We start from the raw sequence: 18,800 nt of genomic DNA, 5'->3' as shown, positions 1-18,800 counted from the left end.
AAGTCAAAACATATGAAAGAGTTTATTTTTGTACTGTATTGGTTAATGATATTTTCTATGCTTTTGAGGAATGAGCATCACTCAAACTTTACTTCATATTCTTTCAGGTATTTTATTTTCCTTCTCCAAAGACTTATCTATAAAATGTTCTATTTGCATTTTTTTCTTTCCTCATGTATTAGTTAGCTTTCCTGTTGCCAAGACATAATACCCATACCCATAACTTAATGGAGAAGTTTAATTTGGGTCACAGTTTCAAGGATTCAGTCCATGAATGGTTGGCTTCACGGCAGAAACAACATGGTGGAGGAAAATACAGTTCATGGTGGCCAGAAGCAGAGGAGGGGAACAGTGAAAAAGAGGAAGGGGCTAGGGATCATGCTTCCATAACCTAGCCACATACACCCAGAAGAGTGTTTTACTAATCTCTTTTGTGCTTCCAAGCCAAGCAAGTTGGCTGTTCACCTTAACTGTCACCCTTCCCTCCCTCCTTCCCTTTGAGGATCAAACTTAGAGCTTCTGCATGATGTGCAGGTACTCTACCACTGAGCTATGCCCTCAGACCATTGACTTTTCTTTTATTATGTAATGGGAGGATTAATATTGAAAGAATGCTTATAATATTGCTTGAAGTGACAGAAATGATATTAGGCTTCCTTTTACAGTCCCATAAATTAGATAATTATATGAATAGCCTGAATCTTATGTGTATAGTTTCTCCATATGAGTTTTTTTGATAGTTTTTATAATTTATGAAGTAAAGAAGAAAATATTTAAAATATATATCTGAAATATTTTCTAAAGCATTTTAATCTAAAACATAAAACATTGTAATCTAAAATATTTTAATCTAGAATATTTTCCTGAGAATTAACCTAAGGCACTTAGAATTTAATGGTTGGGACATTTAATCATTTTTATATGCTAAATCTGGTATAGGTGAAACAGCCCACTTAGAGGTAGAGCAGGGGCAAAGATTTTCCTCTTTATTAAAAAAATATAGAATGATTATAATCTTAGATTCATGAAACATGAAATTAATACTTTTTTTATTGATCTTAATAAATTATAATTATTTGTCTTTATTAATAATTTCTCCCTTTCACCCTTTCCTTCCAGTGGAATGCAAGGCTTTTACACTAAGCTACATCCCAGTCCTTTTTATTTTGAGACAGTCTCACTAATTTTATAAATTGTTCATGCTGGACTTGAACTCACAATCATGCCTCAGTCTCCCAGAGTGCTGGAATTATAGGCTCCCTTAACATTAGACTCCTTTAACATTAATCACAATACTGATTTTCTTTTTCTTAGTACAGATGGACAGCACATCAATGATAAATTAATAATTTAAAGTTTTTTAAAAGATAAATTTTATTTTATCTTATTCCCCTCAAGTCCCATCCCTATGTACAGAAGCTTTGTGTCCATTTTTTCCTTCTATTCTCACCTTTTTTCTTGTCCCTTCCTTCCTTTCTCCCTCTCTTCTCCCTTGTTCGCCTTCCCATTTGAACACTTTTTTCCCATTTCCCAACATCCATTATGCATTTCAGTCCTTATTTCCACTTTTGGTTTCTCACACCAGAGAAGCAATGCATTATTTAAATATGTGTGTCTGATTTCTTTGACTTATGAGGATGGTCTCAACGTCCATCCATTTAGCTATAAATGTCTCAAGCCCATCTTTTATGGCAGAGTAGGACTCCATTGTATTTAAAAACCACATCTTCTTCATCCACTCGTCTGTTGATGGGCATTTGGGCTGTTTCCAAGATTTAGTTATTACACACTGCTGCTATAAACATGGATGTGCATATATTGCAGTGGTACGATGCTTTTAATTCTTTCAGGAAAATACCAAGAAGAGGCATAGCTGGGTCAAATGGAATCTCTAATTTTAGTTTCTTGAGAAATCTCCACACTGATTTCCACAGTGGTTGCACCAGTCTACACTCCCATCACCAGCAGAGAAGTGTTCCTTTTCCCCACAGTCCCACCAGCATTTGTTATTGGTTGATTTCTTGATAACAGCCATTCTTTCTGGAGTGAGATGGAATCTCAGCGTTGTTTTAATTTGCATTTCATAAATGACCAGTGATGTTGAACATTTTTTATAGATTTATTTACTGTTTCTAATTCTTCATCTGAGAAGTATCTTTTTATTTCAGATGCCAGTTTTTGCATTTAGTCTTTAAATTTGGGGGTCTGATTTTTTTGAGTTCTTCATATATTCTAGATAGTAGTCCTTTATTTGAATAGCTGGTAAACCCACATTGTGGGTTGTCTCTTCACTCTGCTGGTGGTTTCTCTTGCTGTCCAAAGCTTTTTAATAAGATGTGGTCCCAGTTGTCGATTTTTGTAGTATTTCCAGTGCAGTCTGGGTTTTGTTCATGAAGTCTTTGCCTACTGATATGTCCTCAAGCATTCTATGTATTCTCTCTTCCAGCAGATTTGGTGTTTCTGTTTTACTATTTAAACTTTGATCCATTTTGATTTTAGGTTATTGCATGGTGAAAGAGAAAGGTCTGGTTTCAATCTTTGGCATGTGGAAAGCCATGTTTTCCAGACCATTTATTAAAGAGGCTATCTTTCTTTCAGTGATGGTGTTTGGCTCCTTTGTCAAAGATAAGGTGGTTGACTATGTCTGGAGTTGTTTCTGCATCCTCTAGCCTCTTCCATTGATCCTTAGCTTTGTTCTTTTGGCAGTACCATGCTGTTTTTATCACCATAGCTTTGTAGTATAATTTAAAATCAGGGATTGTGATACCCTCTGCTTTGCCTTTGTTGTCCAGAATTGCCTTTGCTAGTCTAGGTTTCTTCTGGTTCCAAATGAATTTTAGGGTTGTTTTCTCTAATTCTATGAGATATGCTGTTGGAATTTTAATTGGGGTTGCATTGAATCTCTGTAACAATTTTGGAAGTATGGCCATTTTCACTATATTGGTTCTTCCTATCCTGGAACAAGGGGTATCTTTCCATTTTCTGAAATCCACTTCAATCTCCCTTTTGCAGAGTACTGTAGTTTTCAATGTAGAAGTCTTTTACTTCCTTTGTTAGATTGATTGCTAGGTATTTTGGGGGGGATGCTATTAATAAAAGGAATTGTTTCTCTAATTTCTCTCTTTGTGAGCCTGTTGTTCGTGTACAGGAAGGCTGTTGATGTTTGAGTGTTGGCTTTGTATCTAGCTATGCCACTTAATTTGGTTATCAGATCTAAAAGTCTTTTGGTGGAGTTTTTGGGGTCTTCTATGTAGAGTATCATATCATCTGCAAATAATGATAATTTAACTTCTTCCTTTCTTATCCTTACTGCTTTTATTTCTTTCTCTTGTCTAATTGCTCTGGCTAGTGTTTCCAGAACTATATTGAACAAAAGTGGTGACAGTGGACATCCTTGTCTTGTTCCTGATTTTAGAGTGAAAGCTTTCAGTTTTTGTCCATTTATTATGATGTTGGCTATTGGTTTGTCATAGATGGCTTTTACTAGATTGAGATAATGACCATCTACACCAAATTTCCGCAGGGTTTTTTTCATGAGTGGGTGTTGGACTTTGTCAAATGCTTTTTCTGCATCTGTTGAGAGGATCATATAGTTTTTTTCCTTGGGTCTTTTAATATAATGTATTACATTTATTGATTTGCATATGTTGTACCATCCCTGCATCCCTAGGATGAATCCACCTTGGTCATGGTGTATGTTCTTCTTGATGATTTGCTGCATTCTGTTTGCCAGTATCTTATTGAGAGTTTTTGCATTTATGTTCATTAGGGAGATTGGCCTGTAATTTTCCTTTTTGGTTGGATCCTTCTTTGGTTTGGGAATCAGGGTAATGCTTGTTTCCTGGAATGAATTTGGAAGTATTGCTTCCCTTTCAATTTCATTGAAGAGTTTGAGGAGTAGTGACATTAGGTCCTCTCTGAATTTCTTGTAGAATTCACCAGTTAATTCGTTAGGGCCAGGGGTTTTCTTTGTTGGTAGTTTTTAAATTACATATTCATTTTCATTGGCTGATATTGGTTTATTTAGAATTTCTGTATCTTGATTCAGTTTTGGTAATTCATATGTATCTAGGAATCTGTCCGTTTCTTCTGTTTTCCATCTTATTAGAATACAGGTTCTTGAAGGTACTGCAGATCTTCTGGATCTCTATAGGATCTGTTGTGATTTTACCCTTTTCATTCCTGATTGCGTGGTTTGAATCTTTCCTTTTTTTTTGATAAGGTTGGGTAAGGGTTTCTCAATTTTATTTAATCTTTCAAAGAACCAACTCTTTTGATTCATTGAGTCTTTGTATTGTTCTTTTAGTCTCCATTGCATTAATTTCTGCTCTAATTTTTATAATTTCTTCCCTCATATGAGCTTTAGGTTTGACTTGCTCTTCTTTTTCTGGAAGCTTGAGGTTCAACATTAGTTTGTTTATTTGAGCCTACTCTGTTTTCTTGATATGGCAATTCACCACTATAAATTTCCCTTGTAGGACTGCTTTCATTGGGTCCCATTAGTTCCAGTATGTCTTATTGTCTTTATTGTTTAATTGTAGAAATTGTCTTATTTCTTCTTTAATTTCATCTGTGATCCATTGGTTGTTCAGGAGGGTGTTATTTAATTTCCATGTGTTTATGGAGTTCTTGTCGTTTCTTCTGCCATTCATTTCCAATTTCATTGCACGATGGTCTGATAATATGCATGGGATTATTTCAATTCCTTTGCATTTACTTAATCATGTTCTATGGGCTAGTGTTGTATGGTCTATTTTGAAGAAGTCCCATGTGCAGCTGAGAAGAATATGTATTCTGATGTTGTGGGGTGGAACAGTCTGTAAACATCTATTAAGTTCATTTGTTCAAAAGTTTGGTTCAATTGTAATATTTCATCGATTTTTTTGTCTAGTTGATGTGTCTATTTGTGACAGTGGGGTATTGAAGTCCCCCATTATAACAGTATTAGTGCTTATATGATTTTTCATGTCTGTTAATATCTTTTTTGTATAGTTGGGCTGTGCTTCTGTATAGTGCATATATTTTTATAAAATTGTTATGTCTTCCTCTTAGATTGTTCCCTTTACCAGGATGTAGTGACCTTCTTTGTCTCTCTTAATCAGTCTTGGCTTGGAATCCATTTTGTCTGCAAATAGAATAGCTACCCCTGCTCTTTCTCTAGGTTCCTGTCTCATGGAATATCATTTTCTATCCCTTGACTTTCAGTCTGTGAATTTGTTTTTCAATTAAATGTGTTTCTTGTATACAGAATATTGTTGGATTTTGCTTCTTGATCCATTCTGCAGTCTGATTTTTTTGCTTGGTGAATTAAGACCATTAAGATTGATGGTTATAACTGATATAGATTGTTTTATCTCTGTCATGTTATTTTCCTGCTGTTGGCTTTCTTCTTTCCTTTTCTGTTTAATTTCTTGCCTTGCCTGGTAGATTCATTCTGTTGCAGTTCATGGAGTTGTAATCCTTATTGTCCCTTTCTAGAATATTCTTCAGAATACTTTGGAGTGCTGGTTTGGAGATCATGAATTTCTTCAGGTGCTCTTTGTCGTGGAAGCATCTTATTTCTCCATCAATTTTGAAGCATAGGTTTACAGGGTATGTCAGTCTGGGTTGGAGGTTGTTTTCCTTTAGGGCTTGAAATACTTTACTCCAAGCTCTCCTTGACTTGAGGTTTTGTGTTGAGAAGTCTGCTGTGATTCTGTTGTGCTTTCCTTTTCAGGTGATTTGTTTCTTTTCTTTAATAGCTTTTCATATTCTGTGCTTGTGTTGAATTTCAGGAATCTTGACTATTATATGCCTTGGGGAAGATTTTTTTTTTCATCGTGTCTAATTGGAGTCCTATATGCCTCACTTACCTGTATGTCAAATTCTTTTTCCCTATTTGGGAAGTTTTCTGCCATTACTTCTGAGAACAGCTTTTTTATGTCATTTGTGCTATCTCCTGCTTTTTTATTGACTCAAATCGATCTTATATTAATGTTTTGCATCATCTAGCGGCTGCTACTGGATTGATTTCTCATGGTCCCTTGCTGTTTTTAAGAAATCTCTCTTTTTATGATCACTAACCACAATCCTGTCTTCTATATCTGATGTTCTGTCCTCACATTGGCTTATTCTGCTGTGTATACTTTTAATGGAGTTTTTAATCTCGTGGATATCTGTTTGAATCTCTTTCATGAATTCCATTTCTTTCCTATGCTGGGCATTCATGGGTTCCGTCAGTTCCTGAGCTCTATTTTTTTATCTGTATCTTTCATTCTGGTCAGCATCTTTGTAGTTATCTGAGAAATTATTTATGCTTTGATATTTTCTAGAGCCTTGTTCATTTGCTTTTTTACTTCAGCTGTTACCACTTCAGAGACTCCAGGTTGGTGGGTTTTGGATTGTTCTACTTCATTGCCCCTGGGTTTGCCTTTGGTGAGCTGAAAGTCTGTGGGGGTTGCATCTTAAAGTGTCTTCTCATTTTCTATTTTTTTTTTAAAGTTTGATTCCTGAGTTGATGTTTGTAAATTGCTTATGGTGAGTACTTTATTGCCAGTATTCAGAACCCTTAGGAAATGACTTCTCAGAAGCATCTTCCAAGTGTATCTAGCTTTTGGGTTTTGAGTCTGTTTCAGGATCCTACTTCTTCAATTTATTGGGGATGAGATGTTTCTGCCTATTTGGCCCAGCTGCCAGTTATTTGGCACTGGCATATAGGTTTGTTTGTTTGTTTTTAGGACCCTTAGGCAATCTCAGTCTTGGTATACCAGGAGGAAAAACTAATTAGCACAATATGTCACCTTGGGTAAAGTAGTACAGTCAACCATAATAATAGCATGAAATACAGCCTAGAAAATGACAAATTGTAACCCTTAATATGGAATTTTTACCCTTAGGGGAGAAGATGTAAAAGGGGCTAGGGGGTAAAAAACAGAAATAGAAGAAGAGGAAGAGATCAGAAGCAAGGCTGGAGGACAAACTTTAGAAAACTGGTGAAAAAGACAAGTGGGAAAGAGAAAAGGAAAAAATAAAAACCAGAATAGAACAACAACAGAAAAAAAAGAAGAAAGAAAAAAGTTTACAAAAACCCATAAACGCCCAATTCAAGTTGTGCCTCTGCTGTCGCTGTTACACCCAGTGAGAGAGAACCAACCAGAGACCGATTTTTTTTTTGTATTAAATTCTTTTATTGGTACATTGTAGGTATACAACACAATTACATTTCTCATTGGGAATTGTACCTTTACATAATACATCGTGGTTCTTATTTTTTCCCCATTCCTAGCCCAGACCGATATTAAATCCACACAGGAGTTTATTACTGGCCGGGACCCAAGCTGAGCGTCGGACTGGAGCCTCGACTGGGGGGAGATTAACATATTTTATACACCTTTGAGGCCAGCAGTTTCTAGGCCCCTTGTGGGATAGAACTAGTAAAGCAAGCAAAAGGTACAGAAGCGGCATGTCCTGCTGTTAGAACATTTGTAAAACAATAGTTGATTAATTATTGTTTCTAAGAGACTCTAAGGGGAGGAGGTTTCTAAGCTTCCTCCTTTTGAGTTCATCTAAAGGGCAGGCAGGTGGGTCGTTCAGCAGGTCGTTCAGCAGCAATATGGAGTCTCTCTTTCTAACTAGGGTCCTTCATCACTGTTAGCCAATGTGGGTAAACAGTCCAGAGCCAAATTGATTAATCTCAGCAAGCTAGCTCATGCTTTATGCTAGGGTAGTAGATAATCCCAGCTACCCTGCCACTTTAGTTCCTCTGAAGTTCAAGCTGGTTTCTGGGTATGAGGCTGGAACTGGATTCCTTGAGCCTGCAACAGTGTGTATGTCTCCTGTTGGCTTGAACTCTGCTCCTTGACCTCCCGCTAACTTGAACTCAGCACCTGCACTGAGGCACTAGGAGCCACTAGAAGGAGTCTGACCACAGCTGTTCTGAGGTCTGAGCTCTGAGCTCAGTTGGCCCCTCACCAAGATGGCTACCAGCCAAGCACCCTCTCCTTGGTGAGGTCTGAAACTAGATAACTTACCAGACACTGCAGCCTGGTTCATCTAGTGCTCCATGCCACTGGTGCGTTTCTCCATGGAGGCCCTGGGGTTGTCAGTAGTCACTGTGGGTATGCAGGCTTGGCCTACCATTACCTCATGGAGAGTCCAGGCTCTGGGAGAGAGCACTGCTTGGTACCTCCCTCCTCTTTGTTAAAGTCTTTCTCTTCACTGTCCCTATAGACTTCAATTCTTGTCTCAGATCCTTCCTGGGTTCCAGGGAACCATTCCCCTCCTTCTTCGCGTGCTGCTATATTCCAGTGTCAGGACACCAAATTTCGGAGAGTCTCTTTCTCTGCTGCTCACCATTCTGACCAATAATTTACAGTTGAACCCAGCAGACATAAATAATACCAGGCAATGTTGCTGAAAAAGCAAATGTTGGTATTTCTTACTTTTTCATGAATCTATTTCGTGTTATCTCACGTAGAAAAATATATTCTTAGAAAATGTAGAATAGATACCACCAAATGGATTATTCTGGATATCTAGTGTCTCCTGAGTCTTTCATTGTTTTACTAGTTAAAGTATTACTCTTGAAACTACTGTTTTTGGTTGGGTTTCTATTGTAGTGCTCTTTTGTCTACTGAAATACATTCATTAAAATCCCTTTTTAGATGCCTTCTCTATCAGGATAGTCAGAAACGAGGTCTGCTTCACCAGCTGTAACTGAGCTTTGTTCATGACTAGGAATATATCCTTTTTTATTAAACTTTAGTTTGTTCAATTTAAATATAGGCTGAGTAATTTTTCAGAGTTCAGATATTTTGCTTGCATATACATAATGGGATCTCTTGGTTGTGAGACCGAAATATAAACACAAAATTCATTTATGTTTTACATACACTATTTACACATAAGCGGTGGTTAGTGCTGTGTGGTATCTTTAGTGCACTTGCATTTTGACTATGACTCATTGCATGAGGTATGGTGGGGAATTTTTTATTTGTGGCATCATATCAGTGCTCAAAAAAAGTTTTGGATTCGGAAGCATTTCTGACTTTCAAGTTAGGAATGTTCAACTATACTTCTATTCATTTTTTCTTATCTTTGAGAATGTTTAGTTTTTAGTCAGGGCCACTTTCTAGTCATGTGATCGTGACTAGTCTAGTAAGTTGGAAGTAGTCTCTTAAAGAACAAAACCATGTTAATTTTATGGAAGAAAAGGCATATATAAAAGCAATTCTTGTGGTGCATGCCTGTAATCCCATCACCCCAGAGACTACGGCAGGAGGATTTCAAGGTTGAGCCTAGCCTGGTCAATTTAGCAACTTAGCAAGACTTTGTCTCAAAATAAAAAGAGGTCTGGGAATGTAGCTCAGAGGAAAGGGCCTGGGTCCAAATCCTAGTACCAGGAAAAAAAATTCTCATACATTTTAAAAAAGTAATTTAAAATTGATGTCCTGAGGTGTAAAATATTTTCTTTGACATACCAGCCAATGTGATGTCCTTATTAATTAAACATTAATGTTGTCTCATAAATTATGTTGGCTCTCAACAATTTGAAAAAATTCTAGCTTATCTCTCTCAAAGTAGATTGTACTCTAGTAGAAGACTATTTTACTATATAAATTTGATTTATTTTAGAGATTGGGATTATGTATGTATTTGTTAAAGATGCCTTAACTTTTACAAAAATTGACTCTTGAATGTAATTTCCTGTGACTTGCTTTTTATTCAACATTTATGGTTTTATGACTTAGCCATGTTGATATATACTTGTAATTATGCTTCATTTGTTTAACCTGCAATATTGTATTCTGATAAATGAATGTACTATATTGTATTCTATATATATTTAGATCCCCCCCCCCACACCTGTGGCTACTATAAGGAGTTATGGTCATTCTAGTATATGTCTCCTGATACAGTTCATAGGAGTGGAATGGAATTACTGGGTTGTGGAATCCTGCATCCTTAGCTTTATTAGGTAATCCATAAGGTTTTACAAAGTAGTTTTACTAAACTATACTTCCCAAGTAATATAGTTTTCACTTCTCAGTGTTCTTTCCAATAATTGATATTGTCAGATTTTTAAAATTTTGTCAATTATTGAATATGAAGTAGTTTTTAATTATGCTCTTTTTGGTACCAGGGATCGAACTCAGGATCTTGTGCTTTTAAATTATGCTTTTAGTTGACATTTCCTCATTGCCAAAATTCAACATTTTTTATCTTTTTATATATTTATTGGCCATTAATATTTGTTCTTTGAAGTTACTGTTCATATCTTTTGCCTATTTTCAGTTGGATTGTTTTGTCTCTTTTGTGTTAAAAATGTTCTCCCCTCATTTGTAGCTAAGTGGATGCACATTGAGGCTATACTTTAAGTGAAATAAATAGGACACACGTGTAAATACCGAATAGTTTCTCTAGTGTGAAAAACTAAAAGTGTAAATAAGAATCAAAATGTATAAATGATATTGTGAAATAGGAAGAAAATGTCTAAAGGAGTAGGGGAAGTGGAAGGGGCAGGGGAGAGGAAAGAAGGAAAAAGAAAAAATATGAGAAAAGGAAAAACATGGAAACAAAGTCTTTGTAAATAGAGAAGGATGGAGGGGCTGAAGGGAGGGCAGGGGAGTGGGGAAAAACATAGGAACCAAGATAGGGGTACAAGATCCCAATGATGAATGTAACTGTATTGTATATCTAAAATGTACCAATAAACTAAATGGAAAAAAAATGTCCTCTCCTCCCATTGTGTGGCTTTTCTTTACACTTTACATTTTTTGTTTCCTTTATGGCATCTTAATATATTTTTAATTAGATGAATTTTTAAATCTTTTAAAATCAGTATGTTTTATAAACATACTTTCTCAAAGTTGTAAAGTGTTAATCTTTATAATTAATTCTTTAATTCATTTGGTACTGATTTTTAAATATTACAAGGACCTGTTTTCAGTAAGGGTCTGATCATGTTTATGTCCTATGAGTAACCAGTTGTCTCCTTATCATTTATTGAACAGATTTGCCTTTTCCCACTTATAGTAAAGTCACCCCTCTCTTACCTGCTATGTCTAGTCCACTTTTGTGATCTCAGTTTTGTTCTTGTGTCAGTTTGTCTAATGTTCCATCAATTACCATGTTCATTATTTTTATGGCTTTATATCAAGATGCAGTATCTCATTTGCGAAGTCTCACATTCTTCTGTAGCAGTGTTTTGATAGCTTGGTTTCCTTAGCTCTTCCTCATAGCTAAGAAAGAGTTTGTTTAGTTCACACACACAAAACATGTGTTGCAATTTTAGAGTTTCATTAACACTTTGGACTGTTTGAGGAAGCATTGACTTTCTTTCTTTTTTTTTTTGGTACCGGGGATCAAACTCGGGTCCTTGTGCTTGCGCAGCAGGCGGCGAAACCACTGAGCCAAATCCCCAGCCCGCATTGACTATCTTAATTATATTGAGTATTTCTATTTAAGAATATGGGTTCCAGTTTCATTGTTTTAGGTCATATTTAATGGCTGAATTAAATGTTACAACTTTCTGAAGACTAATCAAGCACATTTTCTGGGCTTTTTTCCCCTTTTGAAAGCATGATTTTTTAATGTTTTAAAATGCTCATTTGCTAGTGTTTTGTCCTGTTTTGCTGTGTTGACGATTGAACCAAGGGTTTGTGCATGATACATTAATGTGCTATTATTGAGCTCTACCCCCACCCTTGTTAGTTTTAAAAATCATCTCATAGTAAGCTTTCTTAGCTAAATTCTCATTGTAAAAGTTTGCAAATTCTTCGAGGCTTTGTGCACAGATAATCACTTCATCTCCTGTGTTAGTTTTGTTTTTTCCTTTCAAAACAGTTTGCCAAAAAATGTATACATACTTAAGGAAAAGAAAGACTTGTGTAAATATTTTAATACTAAATTTATTGAGACATCATGAGATTAATACAAGTTACCTTTGGCCTCTACAATTACGAGAAGTAATCAAATTGGTGGCCATTAGCTTCCAGACATCTATTAATATGGTGAACTGCTGCTTGGGTTAACCTTGGTCATTGAGACTGCTGCATATACATTTTTAATTTCTTCTCTAGGGGCTGGCAGTGTAGTGGTTTTATGTGATACATGACATCCTGTAGGGTCCCCCATATGAGGAAAACACCATCTGTTGAAAAAACATCATACTGTTTTTCTTTTCCCAAAATGTGTATACATTTTTTGGGTGGACTCTGTATTTAATTTCTTTAATGTACTGGCAAGGATATTTCATATAGTATTGAATTAGAATTATTAATACTGGGCATGCTTCCGTTATTTCTAATTTTTTGTTTGTTTGTTTGTTTTTTTGGTTCCAGGGATTGAACTCAGGTCCTTGAGCTTGCGAGGCAGGCGGCGGAACCACTGAGCTAAATCCCCGGCCCCCTGTTATTTCTAATTTTAAAGAGAATGCTTCTAATATTTTTTTTTCATTAGGAGTGATACTTGTATTATGATTTTGATTAAAGGTTTAGATTTTAGAAGCTTCCTTTCATTTCTACTTTAATCCTTGTTTAGATAATTTATTGAAGGTTTTCATTTATTGAGATGATTATTTTTCTCATTCCAAAGGTTAATAAATAAGTTTTATGTACACATATTTTGCACCAATTTAAGCAACATGTTCATTTCTAAAATATAACCAACTTGGTCATGCTGTTACATGTCTTCAAACATTGGTGGATTTGACAGTGTCTATCAAGAACTACGAAGGCTCTAAGACTTCATACTACTTATGTTAACTGTCTGCTGAAAGTTCTTTCACTCAATTTGGATAGATAGCACAAATAGGCAGAAGTACAGTCCTCTTAGTGGCAGTACCTCTGAGCTTTAAACGGCAGGAGCTTTCAGTTCTTAGTGCCTGTGGTCCCCCTCTCTGCTTTCATGATGGCTAAGGCCAGCAGGTCTCAAGAGCTCTGTAGAACTCTTCCAGTATCTGTAGCTAGCAGCTGCTGACAGCTCTCTATTGTGGCCTGTCATTCTCTGGCTGCTATCTGCCCTCAGTGTCACCAACCCTGGCTGCTGGGCACTTTCAGGGTGAGCAGCCTTTAGTATTACCGACTCTTAGTGTTACCGGCTCAGACTGCTCTGCTAGAGATAGAAATCATTAATAGCAAAAACCACCTGAAAGAAGGGTTATTAGGATCTATGCTGCAGCATAAGAGGAAGAAGTACACAAACTGTTGTTATAAGGGTGAAGGAAAGGATACTTATGTAGATAAAAGATGGTTTCATACATGTACAGTGTCCCGCTTGCTAACTATAGACTTTCTGCTTAGTCATGGGTAAAAGAGGTACTTCTTGGGAATGGGAGAGAGGCTGTCTGGCTACAGAGGGGCACAGTCATCCAGAGAGGCTGCAGGGCAGAGTCATCTGGGTCAGACTCAACCGGAGCTGCTGCAGCCAAAGCAAGTCTCTGAGCGTGCTTTATTTATTTATTATGCCATTGAGTTCCTTGTATTTTCTAGTATTAATCCTTTGTTGGATGAATAGTTTGCAAACTTTTTTTTTTTGGTACCAGGGATTGAACTTGGGACCTTGAGCTTGCAAGGCAGGCAGCAGAACCACTAAGCTAAATCCATGGCCTTGCAAACATTTTTTAACATTTTGTAGGTAGTCTCTACAGTTTTGGTGATTGTTTCCATTGCCATGCAGAAGATCTCAGTATGATAAAAATTCCATTTGTCTATTTGTACTACTGTGCTGTTAGCTTATATCCAAAAACTCTTTGCCCAAACCAACATCCAGAGGTATTTACACAACGTTTTCTTCTGATAATATCATAGTTGTGGGTCTTGAGTTTAAGTCCTTTACTTATTTTCAGTTGATTTTTTTATATGGTGAGAGATAGGGATCCAGTTTCATTCTTCTGCCTGAGACCCAGTTTTCTTATCACCATTTCTTATCTCTAGTGTGTGTGGTTAGTACCTTGATTGAATATCAGTTGGCTATAAATACATAGATTTATTTCTGGGTCTGCTGTTCTGTTCCATTGGTATATGCATGTGTTTTCATACCAATATCATGTTGTTTTGGTTACTATAACTTTGTTAGTGTATTTAGAAGTCAGGTAGTGCAGTACCTCCAGTTTTATTCTTTTTGCTTAGGATTGCATTAGCTATTGGGGATTCTTTTATGGTTTCATATGTGTTTTAGAAGTGTTTTTCCTGTTGCTTTGAAGTTTGTCACTTTTGTTTTGATAGGAATTCCATTGAATCTGTATAGCACTCTGGGTAGTCTGGACATTTTTACAATGTCCTTCCGATTTATAAAACAAGGGATATCTTTCCATTTTTTGGTATCTTCATTTTCTTTCATCAGTGTTTTAGTTTTGATGGTTGAATTTTTTTTATCTTCTTGGCTATTCCTCTCTACATATTTTATTTCAAATGGAATTGCTTTCTTGATTTCTTTTTAGCCAAGTTTGTTAATGGTATATATAAGTGCTACTTACCTTTTATATGTTGTTCATTTATCCTGCAATTTTACTGAATTTGCTTTTCAGTTCTAATAGTTTTTTTAGTGGCTTCTTGAGGGTTTTCTGTACCTCAAGTCATGTCTTATATAAACAGGGATAATTTGACTTTCTCCTTTCCAATTTGGATGCTCTTCATTTTTTTCTCTAGCGTGGTGGAAGTCCACATCCTTGTCTTGTTCCAGATCTTAAAAATAGGATCTTCATTTTTTCCCTGTTAAGTATGATGTTAGCTGTGGTTTTGTCATGTAAAACTTTAATTGTGTTGAGATCTGTTTCTTCTATATCTGATTTGAGAGGGAGGTGACATTGAATTTTATTAAATGCTTTTCCTACTTTTAATGAGGTGATTGGTTTTTTTCCTTCATTTTGTTGATGTAATATATCATGTTTATTGATAGCATATGTTGAATCGGTTTCCCTCCCTTGGGTAAATCTTACTTGGATTGTTGAATAATATTTTTATTGTGCTGTTGGATTTTGTTTGCTAGTCTTTTTGTTGAACAGAGTTTTTGTATTTATGCGCATCAGGAATGTTAGCCAATACGTTTATTGTATCTTGTCTAGTTTTGGAAACATGGTAATGTTGGCATTTTGGAATAAGATTTGTAAGATTTTTCTTCCTTTCAATATTTTGGGAATAGTTTGAGAAGAACTGATGTTCGTTCTTTAAAAGTTTGGCAGAAGTCATCAGGGAAGCCCAACTGGTCCTGGACTTTTCTTTGTTGGGAGACTTTATTACTGATTCAGTTTTATTGCTTATTGGTCAGTTATTGGTAGTAATATGTGTTCAGAAATTCATTTCTTTCAGACTTTACATTTTTAGGTGGGCATATAGCTGTTCAAAATAGTCCTTAATGATCTTTTGTATGTCTGTAGTATCACAACGTCACATTTGTAGTCTGTTTTTGTGTTCTTCTTGTCATTGTCCACCTTCTCCCCTCCTTTCCCTCCCCCCTTTTTTTGTCCTCCCTAAAGATTATTGATTTTACTTATCTTTTTAAAAAGGCAGTTTTTTTTGTATATCCTTTTATTGGTACATTTTAGGTGTACAATATAATGACATTCATCATTGGAGATATGCGCCTTTGCATACTCTCTTGGTTGTTATTTTTTCCCCCTTCCCCTGCCCTCCCTTCAACCCCTCCATCCCTCCCTATTTACAAAGACTTTGTTTTCTTTCTTTCATTTTCTCGTATTCCATTCTCTTCTTTCCTTTCCCCTACCACTCCCACTTCTCCTTCCTCTTTGCCCCTTTTCTTCCTATTTCACGTTATCTGTTATATCATTTAGTCCTTATTTTATACTTTCAGTTTCTCACACTAGAGAAACTATTTGGTATTTACATGTGTGTCCTGTTTATTTCACGTTAGAGTATCGCCTCAGTGTGCATCCATTTAGCAATAAATGTCTCTAATTTCTCATTTTTTATGGCTGAGTCAGTACTCCATTTTATAAAGAAATCCACATTTTCTTGATCCAGTCTCCAGTTCATGGGCATTTGGGCTGCTTCCAAGTTTTAGCTATTAGAGACTGTGCTGCTATGAACATGGGTGCACATATATCACGGTGGTATGATTCTTTTAATTCTTTTGGGAAGATACCGAGCAGGGAAATAGCTGGGTCAAATGGAGCTTCCAGTCTTAGTTCTTTGCGGTATCTCCATACCAATTTCCACAGTGGTTGCACCAGTGTACACTCCCACCAGCAGTGGAGCAGGGTTCCTCTTTCCCCACAGTCCTGCCAGCATTTTTAATTGGTTGATTTCATGATAGCAGCCATTCTTTCTGGAGTGAGGTAGAATCTCAGTGTTGTTTTCATTTGCATCTCTCAAATGACCAGTGATGTTGAACATTTTTTCATATGTTTATTTGCCATTTCTACTTTGTATGAGAAATGTCTGTGCATTTCAGATGCCCATTTTTGGATTGGGTCCTTAAATTTGGGAGGTCTGATTTTTTTAAGTTCTTTATAGATTCGAGATAGTAGACCTTTGTCTGAGAGACCACTGGTGAAAATTTTTTCCCACTTTGTGGGTTGTCTCTTCACACTGTTGGTAGTTTCTCTTGCTGTGCAGAAGCTTTTTAATAAGAAGAGATCCCTCTCGTTGATTGTTTGTGCTAGTTCACGGGCAACTGAGGTTTTGTTCATAAAGTCTTAAAAAGGCAGTTTTTGACTAATGTCGAAGTGAACGCCTATAATCTTAGCTACTTGGGAGGCTGAGTGAGAAAGGTCACAAATTTGGGGCCAGTCTGGGTAATTTAACAAGATGCTTTCTCAAAAAGTTAGGCAAGGGCCAGGGATTTAGCTCAGTGGTTCCGCCTCCTGCCTTGCAAGCTCAGGGACCTGAGTTTGATCCCTGGAACCGGGGCAAAAAAAAAAAAAAAGCTAGGCGTGGTGGTGCATGCCTGTAATCCTAGCTACTTGGGGAGGTTTAGGCAGAAAGGATCCCAAGTTCAAAGCTAGATCAGAAACTTAGTGAGACCCTGTCTCAAAATAAAAGATAAAAAGATAACATAAAAATAAAAGATAAATGTAGCTCAGTGGTGGAGCATTGTTGGGTTTGATCTGTTTTACCATCAGAACACAATAAGGCCAATTTTTGTTCTATTAATCCTTTATATTTGAAAATCTTAATTTCATTTATATCTGTTCCTATCTTTATTATTTCTGCTACCTTTGAGTTTCTTGTTTGTTTTAGTTCATTCAGTTGCATCAATGGGTGGCATATTTAAAATCTTACTTTTTTATATAGGTACTTACTGCTGTGTACTTCAGCCTGAGTATTGCTCTTCCTGTATTCCATAAGTTTTGGTATGTTATGTCTCCATTTTTATTTGTTTCAAGAAATTTTTAAATTTATCTTTTGATTTCTTAAAATTAAAAGTTTGGGAGCATATTCCTTAATTTCTAGGTATTTGTGCACTTTCTGTAGTTCCTTTTTTTGATTTTTAATTTCCATTGTGTCAAAGACGAAATATAATTGTGACTTATTTCAAATTTGATGAGATTTGTGGCCTGACATGGAGAATGTCGCATACACTTATGAGAAAAATGTATATTCTGGAGCTTTTGGATGAAATGCTCTAGTAAGTGTCAGTTAAGTCCATCTGGTGTGTATATATAGTTCTTTGCGGATTTTCTTTCTGGGTGATCTATACGTTAATGAGCATGAAGTATTGGAAGTTCCTGGCTGTTACTGTATTGGAGTCTCTTTCTTTAGGTCTATCAATACTTCCATTATGTATTTGTACGGTCCACTGTTGTATGTATATATATTTATAATTGTTATGCTCTTGCTGAGTTGATCCTTTCATCTTTATGTTATGATCTTTTTCCTTTTGCAGTTTTGACTTAAAGTCTGTTTGATATAAACATAACTTCTCATGCTTGCTTTTGGTTTCTATTTGCATGCAAAATCTTTTTTTAAAAATGGAATTCCCATTTTGAAGGAAAACATTTATTGATACATTTAGATATACGTAATGATAACATTCATCATAGAGAATTTGTTACCTGTACATGATATATCTTGCTTCTTCCTTTTTTCCCATTCCCCCCTCCCTTCAACCCTTGTTCCCCTTCTTATTTACAAAAGCTTTGTTTCCATTTTTTCCTTCTATTCTTTCTTCTTTCTTGTCCCTTTATTCATTTCCCCCTTCCCCTCCTTGTTCCTCTTCTCATTTGAACGTTTTTTTCTTCCCATTTCCCAATATCTATTCTACATTTTAGACCTTATTTTCACTTTCAGTTTCTCACACCAGAGAAACAATGTGGCATTTAAATATGTGTGTCTGCTTTATTTCACTTGAGTATGATTTCAAGGTGCTTCCATTTACCTAGAAATGCCTTGAGCTTATCCTTCTTCATGGCAGAATACTATTCCATTGTATTAAAAAACCCCACTTCTTCTTTATCCATTCATCCGTTGATGAACATTTGGGCTGTTTCCAAGATTTAGCTATTACAAACTGTGCTGCTATAAACATGGATGTGCATATATTGCTGTGGTATGATGCTTTTAATTCTTTGGAAAGATACCAAGAAGGGGGATAGCTGGGTCAAATGGAACCTTGAGTTTTAGTTTTTTGAGAAATTTCCACAGTGGTTGTACCAGTACTCCCACCAATAGTGGAGAAGGGTTTCTTTTTCCCCACAGTTGCACCAGCACTTGTTATTGGTAGATTTCTTGATCACACCATTCTTTCCAGAGTGAGATGGAATCTCCAAGACTGTAGATTTAGTAACTAAACTCAGTAGCATAGCTGGGTACAAAGTCAACACTCAAACATCAATAGCCTTCCTGTACATGAATAACAAACTC

At 36.2% G+C, this 18,800-nt stretch overlaps 1 protein-coding gene across 9 annotated transcripts in view; it reads left to right on the top strand.

The window, feature by feature from the left end:
• Cnot6l (CCR4-NOT transcription complex subunit 6 like) overlaps positions 1–18,800 on the top strand; it is a 127,735-nt gene that overhangs the window by 36,585 nt on the left and 72,350 nt on the right. The gene's annotated exons all lie outside the window — the stretch shown is intronic.

This window comes from Heterocephalus glaber, unplaced genomic scaffold, assembly GCF_053883595.1.
Source record: "Heterocephalus glaber isolate CG9 unplaced genomic scaffold, H.glaber_assembly_v1.0 deba00001454, whole genome shotgun sequence".
NCBI lineage: Eukaryota > Metazoa > Chordata > Mammalia > Rodentia > Bathyergidae > Heterocephalus > Heterocephalus glaber.
This window is presented reverse-complemented; position numbering and strand designations above follow the sequence as displayed.